This window comes from Lygodium microphyllum, unplaced genomic scaffold (genome assembly GCF_053477565.2).
Source record: "Lygodium microphyllum isolate KBCC unplaced genomic scaffold, Lygodium_microphyllum_v1.1.10 scaffold_31, whole genome shotgun sequence".
Lineage (NCBI taxonomy): Eukaryota > Viridiplantae > Streptophyta > Polypodiopsida > Schizaeales > Lygodiaceae > Lygodium > Lygodium microphyllum.
Window position 1 is genome coordinate 5838915 of NW_028229514.1, and position 14415 is coordinate 5853329.

The window sequence follows — 14415 nt, forward strand, 5'->3', positions numbered from 1 at the left end:
TGAGTGCAAGGAGAAAAAGCATACTTTAAGTGGATGCAACCTTCAGTTTTTGCTATCTTTTGCTATATGAGATGATATAGAGGAAATTCTGTGAGGATGGCCTGGTGTGGAGAATTGGAGGGAGATTATGCTTTGATATTCTAAGGCAAATTTTTTTATCCTTCTTGCTCCTCAATGATCTTTCCCCTCTACTATTTGTTGCCTAAAATTTTGATAAAAGAAGGACAACTGAGAGCGGAGTTTTGAGCCCGGGATGTGCCTAAAATTTACCAAAAAATCTGAAATTTAGGGAAAAAATATTTAACATCGAAGGCGGCGGTTCTAGCTAGGACGATTTTGAGCACCAAGTGAAAGATGACTTTTAAAAGGCGCCCGAGCGATACTTGTGGATTTTTGATAATTTTTCAGACTACCATGCGGGATGTCAAGAGTTGCCAGTCAATGCGAGATGTCAAGCCAGACGCCCAGGATTTTTCAAAGTTCAAATCAGAGCCAGGACAGGGAAATGACCGCAAAATGGTCAAGATTTGAAGAGGTGGACAAGTTTAAGGGCAAAATTGGGTATGCCTTTTCGGAGCCTTGGACCCCCCCTCCAAAATTTACGCAATCTTGATGAAATAAACGTGAGGAAGATGAAAAAAAACGTGGATCAACATGGTGGCCATTTTTTGCGCCCTCTCATGATGGAGATGGAGTATGCAGGCTGAAAGCAACCCATACAATCGATCATGGGGCTGATCTTCCCTCTCTAATTGGCTGGTCTTATTGCCTGTCTTTGCTCGTGGAATGATGGCCTGAATGAAGAGAAAAAGATCTAGTATTTCTCTCTCCTCTCTCTCTCTCTCTCCCCTAAGGGACTGTTCTTGTGTGCAAGAGGAAAATGAAGGATGGTGAAGGAAAGCTTGTCCGGTTGGAACCGGATTGCTTCCGAGTCGATGTAGACATGAAGATTGCTGATTGTGAAGATGCTAGACATTGAATGTGGCCTGACCCACAGTCCCGCAACAAAACCAAAATCCCGAAACATGAAACCTAAGCGGTAATTCAATTTTTATGAAGAAAAAATGAGTTTTTATGCCATTTGATTGATGAAACATTGTTCCCATGGGCTGAATATGCATTATGATGTTGTTTTCTATGAGTTTCAACAATTTATAATCTGAAAATCAGAAAATTATAAGTGATATGACTGAAATTAATGTAATAGAACTCGAAAAACACGCGTTTAAGGGGTAAAATTGGGGTTTTTGCAAAATAAATGGAAAATATGAGGCATAATGCCTACAAAACCTGAAATTTTGCTGTCAAGGAACCTAAGGGCCACAACCCACAATCAATCTTAATTTTAAGTCATTTTTTATTAAAGAAAATAGAGAAAAATACCAAAAATGGTAAAAAATGGGTTTTAAATGGGAGAAAATTAGGAAATGGTAAAAGAAAAAGTACAGAAAATTACATGTGTATTTGAGCAATGTATAATGAAGGTAAATCGCGAGGTTGGCCTCGATTTACCCTCGTTTCTATGTTTCCGTTCATGTTTATCGCTTTCTTTGTAAGGAAATACATAAAATGACTCTTTCACCTATCAACGAATGCAAAACATTAAACAGCACGGTGAGAGGGGAGTTTGAGTGTCAAAATATAAACTAAAATCTGGTTTATGTGTTGCATCATGCCTATAGGATGTTGTTTTAAAATAAAGGGAAAGGCAGCATGAGCATAAGGCTCGGTGTCTTTTCTCTTTTCATTACATAAACACTAGCATGGAAGTCATGAAAAGATTGGTTTCGCATGATGCACAATGTTGATTTTCTCCTATTTGTGCACTAAACCGTTCACATTATGCACTATGCATGGTTCATGGTATCAATGAAAAAGCTCCTGGACTGCATAGCAATTGTTTTCTTAGGAATTTGACCCACGATTGAGAGCATCAGGTTATCCCTTGCCGTAGGATAGAGGGGCGGTTTCCTAAGGGACTGTTTGGTAAGGACACACGGTATATCTCCTAGAAACTTTCAAAATGAAGAGTGGAATGTGTTCGTTTGTTTTATACATTGAGTAGCGCATCAAGGGGCCAATCCCTGCGATGTAGGAGAGTTCTAGTGGGGCCACAGTGTTTCTACCGAGAGGTTGCCTCCCATGTATGTGATTATCGTGGCATGGCCAAAATGTATGGGTTCTCCCTCTGTGGAGTTTATAGAAAGAGAAATGTTGGACTACAAAACAATGAAACTATAAACGCAAAGATTAGGCTTTACGGCAGTTTGTCCTTTAGCAGTAGATAGACGCTCCTGGTCCGCAAGGCCGTGAGGGTATGTTTGTCTATCATGAGTATGAGGTCCGGCTAGTGCCATAGCGAGTGCTGGCCCATTTCAGGTCCCATCAGTGGTGCCCCTACCGGGAGGCGCTTAGAAGTGGCGGTTTTCAAATCTAGGGTTTCAAGGGACCCTAAATTATCCATAAAATGGGGTTTGTTCAAGGATGGAAAAACTTGGCTTTCCCCATACAAAACTTACTAATAGACTTAGTTACTTATGTAGAGCATGAGTCCTCTGTAGAAGATAATTTATGTGATGAAAAGAGTAGCCAATCAGTGGTTACCCATCCTCTAGTACGATGCATGGGCCGAGGTTCGCCTTGGTGTGGTCTTTACCCAAGAGAAATCATGTTTAACCATCCATCGACCTAGAGGGCATGAAACAAGCATGTTGGAAACTAGGGTAGTTATGGCATTAGCAGGTCATCATGCTAAAGCCATAATGCCATGGAAAAGTGCTGATATATGATGGAATACGCTTATGGTTGAAACATCCCGTGTAATGGGCCACCATGACGACATAGTAGGCATCACAAGGATGTTAGAAGCCCTAGTTGTCAAGGGAAAACCGTTGCTTAAAAGGCACGGTTCCCAAGTTTTAAGAAGTGGTAATGATAAATCTGCTTTAGATAAGGACCAAAAGCTCTTATATAAACCTCTTATGGACTTTCCTTTTAAAGGGAAAGGTATGGGAGACCCTCTAAGAGGGGATCAAAATGACATGTTGAAATCTATAGGACTCCCTAGACCACTCAGTGAGTTAGCAGAAAGGGATGTCAATGAGGGTATTAACCTCTCTATACCGGAAAGGGTGGGGATGGAAGAGGTTAAAGTTCCTAAGAGGTTGGACCCAGTTTATGATGAATATGAAGATTTTAATGACCCGCTATTGATCCCAAAGGGAAGGACTAAATGTCCTCCTCTTTAAAGGGATCTCCTAGTGTTTTATGTGTTGCCAAATGAGGATCCGATGATTCATTTAAGAGAATATGGTCTAACTTGCATTGCAAGTGGGTTCGACGATATACATCGGATGCTCGTATTCCCAAGTACCCTAAAGGGAGAGGCAAGGAAATGGTACTGGAGCCTCCCAAGAGGGTCGATCAAATCATTTGAGGAGTCTTGTGATAGATTTCTAGATTAGTATGAAAAGTAGCTCCCTATGATTCAGGTCTTAGGGCACTTTATGCAGTTTAGACAGGAATCTTATCTTTCTGTTAAAGAGTATGCTAGAGCCTCTGATAGTACTCTTAAGCTTTGGCCAAGAAGAGCCAGTGCATTACCAGATGATGTGCTATGCGAACTCTTTCTGAATGGCTTAGAGATTAATACACAAATCCAAGTGGGACTACGGAATCCTAAGTCATTAAGGGAAGCAAAAGTGCAGGCCATTGATTATGAGGGTCATATTCAGAGATGTTGGGAAAACTTTTGGAGTTTTCCCCGCTCAGTACAAGTGCATCCTAGCTTCCAACCATTTCTGCAAGAAGACAGCTCACTTGTTGATACCAAGGCAGCCTATAAGGGGAACCTTGGTGGCCAAAATCTCAAAGAAGAAAATGGCCATCCTACGAGCAGTAATGACATGCCTCTCAGTAAAAAGGTTCCAAGCCATGTAAGTCCCATTAGGGCTTGCAACACTTCCACGAGAGGTAGTTGTGATGTCAACATGGATAGAACCAATGGGCCTATGAGTGTTGATAAGCATTCTGTGTGTGGTTCTAATTTTGTGGCTAGTAAGGCTATTGAGAGACCTTTGGTGTCGAAATCATGCTTCCGGGTAGATGTTGTTCCCTTCAGTGACAGCATGGTTTTTATGGAAAAACATTTGCAGTGGAGATGTAAACAAGTAAAGACATCTTTTGTAAAGAGGATGCAAAATGCTAAAAGTCCACCTGTGCTTCACAAAGGTCATAAGGATGTGAGGCCATTTGGCCATAGGGATAAGTTTGCATTGAGTTCGTTAGACCAGTGCAGCAATTGAGGGAATGCAAGAATATTAAGGGAAATCCGAGATGGGTTTGGAGACCCAAAATCTCCATAAGTATGGTAGGAGTGTCGGATGCAAGGCCAAGGATCCTATCCGGATATATTTTGTCAAACCCCCAAGAGGATAAGACTGGATATACATCCGACAATATACACTGCCTAGGGATACACCCATGTGATGTGCCTAGGCTTGAAGCTCTACCTAGTTTGGGTCACAGCACTGATTCATGTGAAAACCCAAATAGGGGAGGTTAGAATGAGTACAAAGCTATGATTATTTTTGCTAAAGGAGCCACTCAGCCGCTTGAACGACCAGTTTATTTGGATGACAATAAATGTGGGACATGCAAGCCCACTGAGGCCGTTCATTCAGCTCATAGTGCCCAAGAAGGGATCGGCCTTATTGATGAGTTATTTGTGGAAAGGCTTGGACTTATAGCTCTACAAAAACAAAAACCTAAGTTTTTTTAAAAAAAATACAAGATCAAGCTTTTAGTTAACTTGCATGAGTAGCATAGGGCTAGTCCACCTATGATATGCTATCCTTGGCACCCTGGGTAGTCTGATAGGGTGTGATGTATATGCCAAGGACATCAGCATTACGTGGACTAAAATTACCTATCTAGTTTTAAGCTAGGAAGGCTAGCTGCTTTGGATATTACGTCCAGATTTCATTAGGCCAAGAGGGCCAGTTGTCTATTTAGTACAAGTGTGGCTAATGGTTTCTTGTTTTAGTCTTGTGCTAGACAGGTTCGAAGAAGAGCTTGGAAGGAGATTTTGTTGCATGGAAGCTTCTCGTGGCCCTATCCAGGTGATATTTCTCCTTTATGAGTACCGTGTTTTTATGCTATATGTGTCTGTGTACTTGTAGGGGATTTTCTTTTCTTGTTGGGGACTGGAGTCCAAGGCATGAAGTCCTAGGTTTAGGTTAGGTATGTCTGAGGGAGGTCTGAGTAGTTGTTGCCTCCTGTAAAAACATTGCCAGGCATTGAAAGACCTGTTTTAGAAGGCAGTTCTAGTGACCCTGTTCTGCTAGCATGCTAGGCAGCCGTTCTAGGAGTTCTTGTTAGTTGTGAGGCAGTTAGAGAAGCAAGGAAAGTATATATTTAGAAAAAGTAGTGGTGCAAGAACACTAGAGTCTCGAAAGCTACTATCACATGGGAAATCATAACAAAAAATGTGAACGGAAGGTATCTTTGGCCTTCCTATCATCACACCTCAAATATGAATGGGTTCTTCACGCTTTGCTAGCTATGGTTGGAGCTTGATTTTTAACCCTTCAAAAGTGTATTTTTACTAGGCCTCAATCCTCCTTTGGATACTCAACTCAAACTGCCCGACCACAGAACCTCTTTTGATACTTAAATCAAAACCATGAATCCATATATCTACAAGATGCCGTGATAAGAGAGAAAAGTCGCTTAGTCTTCAAGTGCAATCAAGGAACACCATATATTGGGGTCGAGGATCACCCAATAGAGAGGACCTCATGCATTCAGAGAGAACAAGGGCAACAATTTTTTTGATGTAAATAAGAAGTCAATACAACTCAAAGTTTTGTTCCCATAAATGAAAACAATGGTATCCAAATGTATTTCCATTGAAACAAAGTGGTCCACTACAAAAGAGAGTGCCCTAAACTAAACTAGCCACCTCAAAAAGGGCAATTTCATGGCAAAAAAAAAGGGGAAAGAGGAAGAGAAATAAATACCATGGTAACTATCATATGAGAGGAAGAGGAAGAGCCATCAATGGAAACCAAAATGGAAAGAGGGATGATTCATGCCACTATTGACAAGAAGGCACACAATCATCACTTCGTGGTGACTCAGATATTGGTGAGCTACCAAGGTAAACCTTGCTAAGTCTAGATAGATTGTGGAAGTACTCATTCTTTCATTTCTTCAAAGTGTGCATAAGGCAAAGTTGGAATACCTAAAATCCAATTAGCAATAGCCTTGCACATTTTCCAAGGATTAAGAAAATATTTACTAGTATACTTGATCAAGCTTAACAAGATTAATTATAATAAAGAAGTGGAGCAAGAGCCTTCTTGGATGAAGGAATATTCAGATGCCTTCCTAGTTGAATCTATAGAGCTTCCTCCTAAAAGGGAAGTTGGCCATGATATTAACCTTGTTCGAGAAGATGGACCTATGGTAAAGCAACCTTATCAAGTGTCAATTCTCAAAGCCATCAAATAAAAGGAATAACTCAGTTGTTAGACTAGGAATATAGTAGGCCAAGTAATTTACCATGGGAAGCTCTAGTTTTATTTCAAAAGAAGAAGGATGGTACCCTTCATATTTGCATTAGGCTAGGATGGTACCCTTCATCAAATTAAGGGAACCACTCAAGTAATTGTTAGACTAGGAGTACATTAGTCCAAGTAATTCACCATGGGAAGCCCTAGTTGTTCCTTTAATTTGATGAAGGAGGGTACCCTTCATCAAATTAAAGTAACAACTCAAGTTGTTGTTAGACTAGGAATATATTAGGCCAAGTAATTCACAATGTGAGCCCCCTTTTAATTTCAAAAGAAGAAGGATGGTACCCTTCATCTTTGCACAGACTACCGTGGCCTAAACCAAGTGACAATAAAACACAAATATCTAATCCCCAAGATTGATGACCTTCTTGACAAGCTTCAAGAAGCAAATATCTTCTTGAAAATTGGGGCTACTACCAAATTAGGATCAAGGAGGAAGACATCCTAAAGAATACTTTCAACACAAGGTATAAACATTATAAATTTGATGTACTATCTTTAGGTTGACTAATACCCCCGCCACTTTCAATAGGTTGGTGTAAGATATTTTTAGACCTTACCTTATGTTAGAGACCTTATGAACACATGATCTCTATATCAAAAGGAGCAAGTGTGGTGTGAGATATTTTCAGACCCTACCTTATGTTAGAGACCTTGCGAACACATGAACTCTATATCAAAAGGAGCAAGTGTGCATTATTTAAAGGAAAATTAGAATATCTTGGATTTATAATATCCAAGAAAGGGATTGTAGTGTATCCATTCAAATTCAAGAACATATAGTAGGAGCACTCGCCTCCAAAATGAGTCTACAAAGTACGAAGCTTCCTAGACTTGATTGGATGATATAGGGTGTTTATCAAGAATTGTGTCTTAATAGCTGCACCTCTTACCATCTACTCTTAAAGCTTCTAGACTTACATCAAGAATTTGAGGTCATGTTATTGATGCAAGCTCTCTTGCACTAAGTTGTGTACTCATGCAACAAGAGAGGCATCCCATTACCTACTTCTCAAGGAAAGCTAAAGCGTCATGGAAGAAACTATGCTACTCATGGCTTAGAGTTGTTAGCCTTCATCCACACTCTCAAGCTATGGAGAAATTATCTACAGCAAGAAATTCACCCTAGTAACAGATCACAAAAGTATAAAGTGGATCTTTACCCAACAAGATCTAAACTCGAGGCAACAAAGGTGGATTGAAGTCTTACAAGAGTATGACTTTGAAATAAAATATAGACTATGAAAAGATAATGTAGTTGCAAATACTTTAAGCTACAAGGCATTCCTTAATATTCTCATTACAAAAGAACCCTCAAGAGTAGAACCATTAGCTACTATAGTATCAATGTCGAGTAATCCCATCATTCAAATGGCAAAGGAAGAATTGCAAAGGACCCTAAGTGCTCATAGCTAAGGAAGAAAGTTTAACTAAAGGATCAAGATTCTAAATCATAATTGAAGTATCAAGTCTTCTCTGTTGAGAAAGAGCTTGTGCACTTCAAGAAAAGATTATGTGTTCCTTCTAGCCATGATTTAAAGAATAAAATACTTTGGGAAGATCATGGCATCAATGAATCAATGTACTCTATTTCATGCTCATTTCATGTCTATTGCCTTTCACATATAGTGGGGAAGGATTATAAAGTTGGTCTAGAATATGCATGAACTGATCTCTCATGCAAAGTTAAAGGACTACACAGGTGATGTGGACATAGATTGAAACACAAGAAAATGGTTCTCGACTTCACCATTTTGGCAAAAACTTTGTAATGCTCCTCCCCCCCCTACAAGAATTAGTGTTAGGAGGGGAGTGAGTTTTAAGGTTTGAAAAAACCTTATTATTTTCTCATAAGAGAAAAGCAAGAAAAGAAAAAAACTATTGAACATTGCCAACCTCATCTCATCACCATTTCCAACTACATCAAATTGATCACCACTAGCCACTCCTCAAAATCATTAAAAAAAAACACCTCAAACCACATAAATGGCCACCAATCAAGCAACCTCTATGGCATCATTCTGAGAAGAGGGGGAGTTTGAGGAGATGCCGCTCAGTAAGGCCAATAGCCTTAGGCTATAAAGCCTTAGCTTAGGTTAATGCTTCTTGCTTGACCGCTAGTTGTTGGGGGAGAGAGAGAGAGAGAGAGAGAGAGAGAGAGAGAGAGAGAGAGAGAGAGAGAGAGAGAGAGAGAGAGAGAGAGAGAGAGAGGTGGAGAAGAAGAGAAGCAAAGGAGGAGAAGAGAAGAACATAAGAAGAAGGTAGGTGGAGAAGAAGACAAGTGATGGAGGAGAAGAGAAGAGGTAAAGAAATAGGGGAGAGGAGGAAAAGAAGAGAAGAAGAGAATAGAAAGGAAGAGAGTGAAGAAGAAGAAGAAGAGAGAGAGTGTGTGAGATGAAGAAGAGAAAGAGGGGGTCATTACTAATTGTGAAAAAGAGCACTACTTCAGATTTTGCAAAAGAATCATCTACCCTTCATGCCTCTAATGCTTGTGGAACAAGCGCTTCTCCTCTATACAAAGTCTTTGTCTTGCAAGGAGTTCACCTAACCATTTTGAGTTCCTTATCAAGACTATCTCAAAGCTAGTACATGCGGACTTCCTTCATGCGATGGCCCCAAAGAGATAGTACTCCAAAGCGCGAACTGTGGGGGCTACGAATATGGTCATGAACATGTCAGATGTCACATGTTCCTTCATAGATTAATGTTCATTAAATATAAATTCTTCATAAAATATAAAACTCTTTTATTTATGTTCCTAATCATGTCTTAAATGAATGTGAATCTAGGAAGGAACTTGATTTTGTGTTATGTGTGACACTGTATTGACCATGTTCATGATCATCTTCGTATCTTTTGTACTCCCCACTCCAAAATATCATTTCTTTGGGCCCATTTCCAAAAGGGAGTCTAGATGCACTAGTTTGGGTGTTGATCAGGAACAAGGAAAGCATGTGAGATCTCCCCCAAGACTAGTTGCAAGTCCCCTTTCCAAGGGGGATTAGCTTACTGCCTTAGAGAGTTCAGACTGACCTTGATGGTGAGTGTAACGTGTCCACCTGTAACCTTCAAGACACGTCTTAGCAGTCCATCGGAAAGGATGTCTAGAAAGCTCCGTCCGGCACTCCCTCATAATGTCATGGGATTTACGATCTAGGACTTTCCGCGTCTACCATGTAGCAGAAGTATTCTGGCCGTTCCCACTTAGGACCGACCTGAATCAGGGTTTTCCCTAATGGTCATTTCCTAAACGGCAACTAGCGTCGAACCTCGAGCGAACTACTTTACGCAGAAACACTAGGACCGAAGCGGATTCACGCTGCACTTGGTTCAAAGAGCATGGGAAATGAGAGGGATGCAAAGCTCAACCTCTCTGCCATAAGGCATAGCCCCATTCCATTCCCCTAAAATAGCGTAAATCGGGATTATTGTAACTTAGACTCTAGGTCAGCGCCCTTGCTATTCATATCCTTTGAAAGGATCTTCTTGATGTCCATCATGATTGAGAGAAGTTACTGGCCAACCGGGACCACCCATCCATAGGACGGACCCATGGCCACATCCGCTGCACTTTCCTCACGTTGTTTTAGTTATTTAATTACCTACCACATTTAGTTGGACATGTATCAATCAGCTTCCTTAATTAATCCGTTAGGCATTGGTTCCTTCACGTAATCATAGCACTTGACATAGAAAAGCAATGTCAAACAAGTTCCTTTTCAACAGCTTATCATATTTATCTTTGGAATACATTTATAAAGTCCAACCCATAGGCTTATCCATAATTTGCCCGAAGGCTATCCAGCAATCCACAGGGATTACTAATCCAAGATTCCGCACATAGACTGGTATGCGGGCCTCGAGATCCAATCCCGAGTCACATTGGCCTCTTGTGCAGGACCCGGAAGGCGAGGGATTTACGGCCAGAGCCCCCCTGGCACCCAAGCGTCCTCCTGCTCCAAGTAGCGCTCAACAGAGAGACCTCTCGCGGCGGGTTTAATCCACCTTCCCAGCGTGGTTAACAACCCCCTTTGTTAGGGTCACGCAGGCAATCCGGGGTAACTGAAGTTGCCTCTCCCTTCAGGCCTTCAACCTGAAGTATTAGATATCTTTTCATCCTTTAATTCTTTAAGCAAACAAAGCAAACAGTTCTCTCTAAACTGTTACAAGCACAATCATTTTCAGTGGTCGTTATTTTTGGCCAACTGCTAAGGAGTGAATCCTTCTCTCCGAATGCATCCAGCATTCGATCCGATATCAATTGTGACTTGGCAAGATCCTTAAGGGTTTGTTTGTTAACCCATTTGTCCTTGGGTTAGGGCCGTACCCTGATAACCCAACTTAGCCAATACCTTAAGTTCTATTAACAGTAAATATGTTATTCCAATTTATTGGTTGGTCTTTTGCTTCTAATCCTCATATCTTGGTCACTTTACCCAAGAAAGGTACTATATCAGGATGATTATTCATCCTCTTGCAAGAAAAACTTGCGTAAGAATTTGCCAATCTCATTCCGAGGAATTCGGCCATTCCCTTGTAATCAAATCACAAGATCATGCGACTCTGCAACTTGTTGCACGAGTGTCTCATCTAATTGATGGGACTATTTTACCCATCAAATGGCATCTTCTAATCACGGGTCATGATTAGATAGGGAGCAAAGTTAGGGTATCTTCATAACAATCCATTCCTGATTGCACTAGGTCGATATTGCCGGTCCTAGGGTTTCAATTTCAAATCAAGTTTCATCATTTTAGGGAGCGAACCTTAGGGTAAAAACCCTAGATTGTTTCTCGCAAGTATTGTCCTATTGTCCCTACATTCTAGAATGTGGGCAAGTCTTTAGGATATAAGAGTTTCAGCTTTGGCAATACGAGCGATTAGGTCATGTCCTCAACGTGCTAAATCCCAGTTAGCACTTAGGATATGTTCCATCGCTTTAACCATTCTTGAATGAGTCCCTCGCGTTTTAGGTGTTTAGGTTAAACCAATTTACTTGTCTATTCCTGAAGATATTTACGATAGCATTTTTGTAACCACATGATTCATTGCCTACGTTTGACTAGATTTACAAACCCTACTTTTCTGGTTAAAATCAAAGCATATGCTAAGTTACGGCATAACTTCTATTGATTCTTCTAGAACATGCATTCAAGATTCATGCTACTAAGCATTAGGGTTTTATGAGAACCATGCAACTTTTTCTAACTTCTTTTCTAAATGAGATATTCATATGCTGAATGAGCATTACACAACCTTTCGTAACTATTTACGTAGTTGATTGAGATTCAAGACAATCGACTAGAGTTTAATCTACTTCATGCAACCCTAGAGTCATTTCCATGCCTAGCAATTTCCTATGGTTGTTAGCAACCTTCTTTAAAGAATCATTTCGAAGAAAAGATGTTCAATAATGCGACATGCAATTTATTCCTTCCATGCATAATCGAAGTGTACTATCATTATTTTGACTTGTAAAGATGGGCATTAGTTAATCTAAGTGTGTTACTTTGCAATGCATAAAAACCACTTGCTAGGAATGCATAGAGATCTTATGCTCTTCTTTTACATTCGTTGAATACAATTGACTGATTCTTTGATCGAAGTTATTTCCTTTAATTTAGCCAAGGTATTTCAATCGAAAAAGTGCATCCTAATTCCATAAATGATCTATGCACAATCGAAATATTACGACGTTAATCAAAATTAGGAAGAAAAACCTGGACTTGTGGTGAAATGTCCACATGGATGTTAGGAGATGATCCTCCTGCGGTTGCGCCTTGTGTCTTCTTAGGGGCCATCACAAATTCGGCGTTTTTGCCTTGGACACAGATTTATAATCTTGGCCATCTCCTTCGCACGTGAAACTCCCTTTGTGATTCGGCTTCCTTGATAGATTCCACCATCTTTCAGAATCGAGCTTTAGAAGGCCTTAAAGTTGCCTCCTCGAAGTAGGGAATGATTTCACGATTAGGACTTTACAATCGTCAAAAATGACTTTGTGTAAAGCAAGGGCTTAAACTCCGGGTTTGAAAAACCCACTTTGTAGGGCCGATGGGAAAAAGGTTTTGAAACCCGAAAGTGAGGATTTCCACGGGAATGTTTACTTTAAACCCAAGGCAAGGTGAGCTTATAGGATTTTAGTGGGATGAAAAAGAAGGAAAAGGGCTTAATTCGCGGGGGGTGGGGTTATATAAACCCACTTGAGAGGGGAATAGGAAAGGGCCACAGGAAGGGGTTTAGAACCTAGGCTAATGGGAGCTTGTGGGGAACCCAAGGGGGAAAAAGGCTTAATTTTCGGGGTAAATGGGCTTTTAAAGGGGCTTGGATGGAACCCCACGAGAAGGGTTTTAACATGGACTTAGTGGATTGAAAAAGGGGGGGAAAGGGGGTATAAAGACCGCCTGTGAAGGGATTAAATCCCAGAGGTGGGGTTATAAAAACCCTCTTTGTAAAGGCAATAGGAAAGGGGGCTTAGATCCCTCCCCTTAGAAGCTTCCAAGAAGCTTCTTGGAAGCTTCTGTGGTCACAGTTAACCACGTGAAAAAGAGATGTTTTTTAAGAATTGATGGCGGGCAAGAGGCGGAATAAAACGGCAATTTGGGATGGCGTTTGAAGGCGTGCATGACTCGAGGCAGCGGCGATGATGCAGCAGATGGCGGCTCCACTCCTTCTCTCACACGGTAGCTTCACGATTATCTTTGCCTCCTTCTCTCCTTACAGCTCCCCCCTCACAAGGTTTATATAGGCTAGGGAGAGGAACCTCCCCTCCCCCCACGCAGCCTAATGCATGGGTATTTACTCCCCATAGCTTCCAGCTCCTGATGCTTAGTCATAGCACCTCCCCTCCCTCTCCTCCAACATGACCGTCGCGGTTGGGGGAAAGAGGGGATAAAAAAAATTTGCCATTAATCCCAATATTATCCTCATGATCTCCTCCCAAGAGGATGTTCATACGAGGATGTGCGGGTTTCATTAAACCCTTGGTCTCGTTTCTGCCAATGAAGATTAGGATACATCAAGTAAAAGGTCGCACTATCCGTATATTCAATGCCGGCATTTTCATTGCGTGAGACTCACGGGTACGAAATATTTTTCAGCGGGAAATATTACATTCTCTCCCTCCTGGAGGAATTGAGATGTCCTCATCTCGAGATAAACTGTGGATATTGATGGTTAAGAGTGCTTTCATCTATCCAAGTGGCATCCTCCTCAGGATAATCTTTCCACTGGAGGAGGCATTCTCTCAAGGTTCTCGATCTCAGTTGTCTCTCCCTAACATCTAAGATCCTATCATGCCGTACTTCAAGGACTCCTTGACTGGGCATTACAACTTGTTGGTCATCAAGTACATGGTTAGGATTAGGTACATACTTCTTCAATAGGCTGATATGGAATACATTATGAACCTTTAGGTTCCCAAGGAGTTGGAGTCTATAAGCATTAGGTCCTAGACACTTAAGGATCTTGTATGGTCCACAATACCTCCGACTTAGCTTTTTGCAATCTCCTAAGGATAGAGAACTCTTCTTTGGGCGTACGGGAATGAAGACCATGTCTCCTTCCTCGAAGATTCTATCTCGAGGCTTCAAATCCGCGTATGCCTTTTGTCTATCCTTGGCAGCTTGGATGTCCTGTCTTATTGACTTTACTTGGTCATCCATCTCTTCCAACATCTGCCTTGAAGCTTCAACCCTCAAGGTTGGATCTGAGAAGTTTAGGGAACTTCGATAGTCATTACCATACAATGCATGAAAAGGGGTCATCTGAATGCTTTGTTGGTACGAAGCATTGTAGGCAAATTCAACCAATGGCAAGTATTAAATCCACTTTTTTG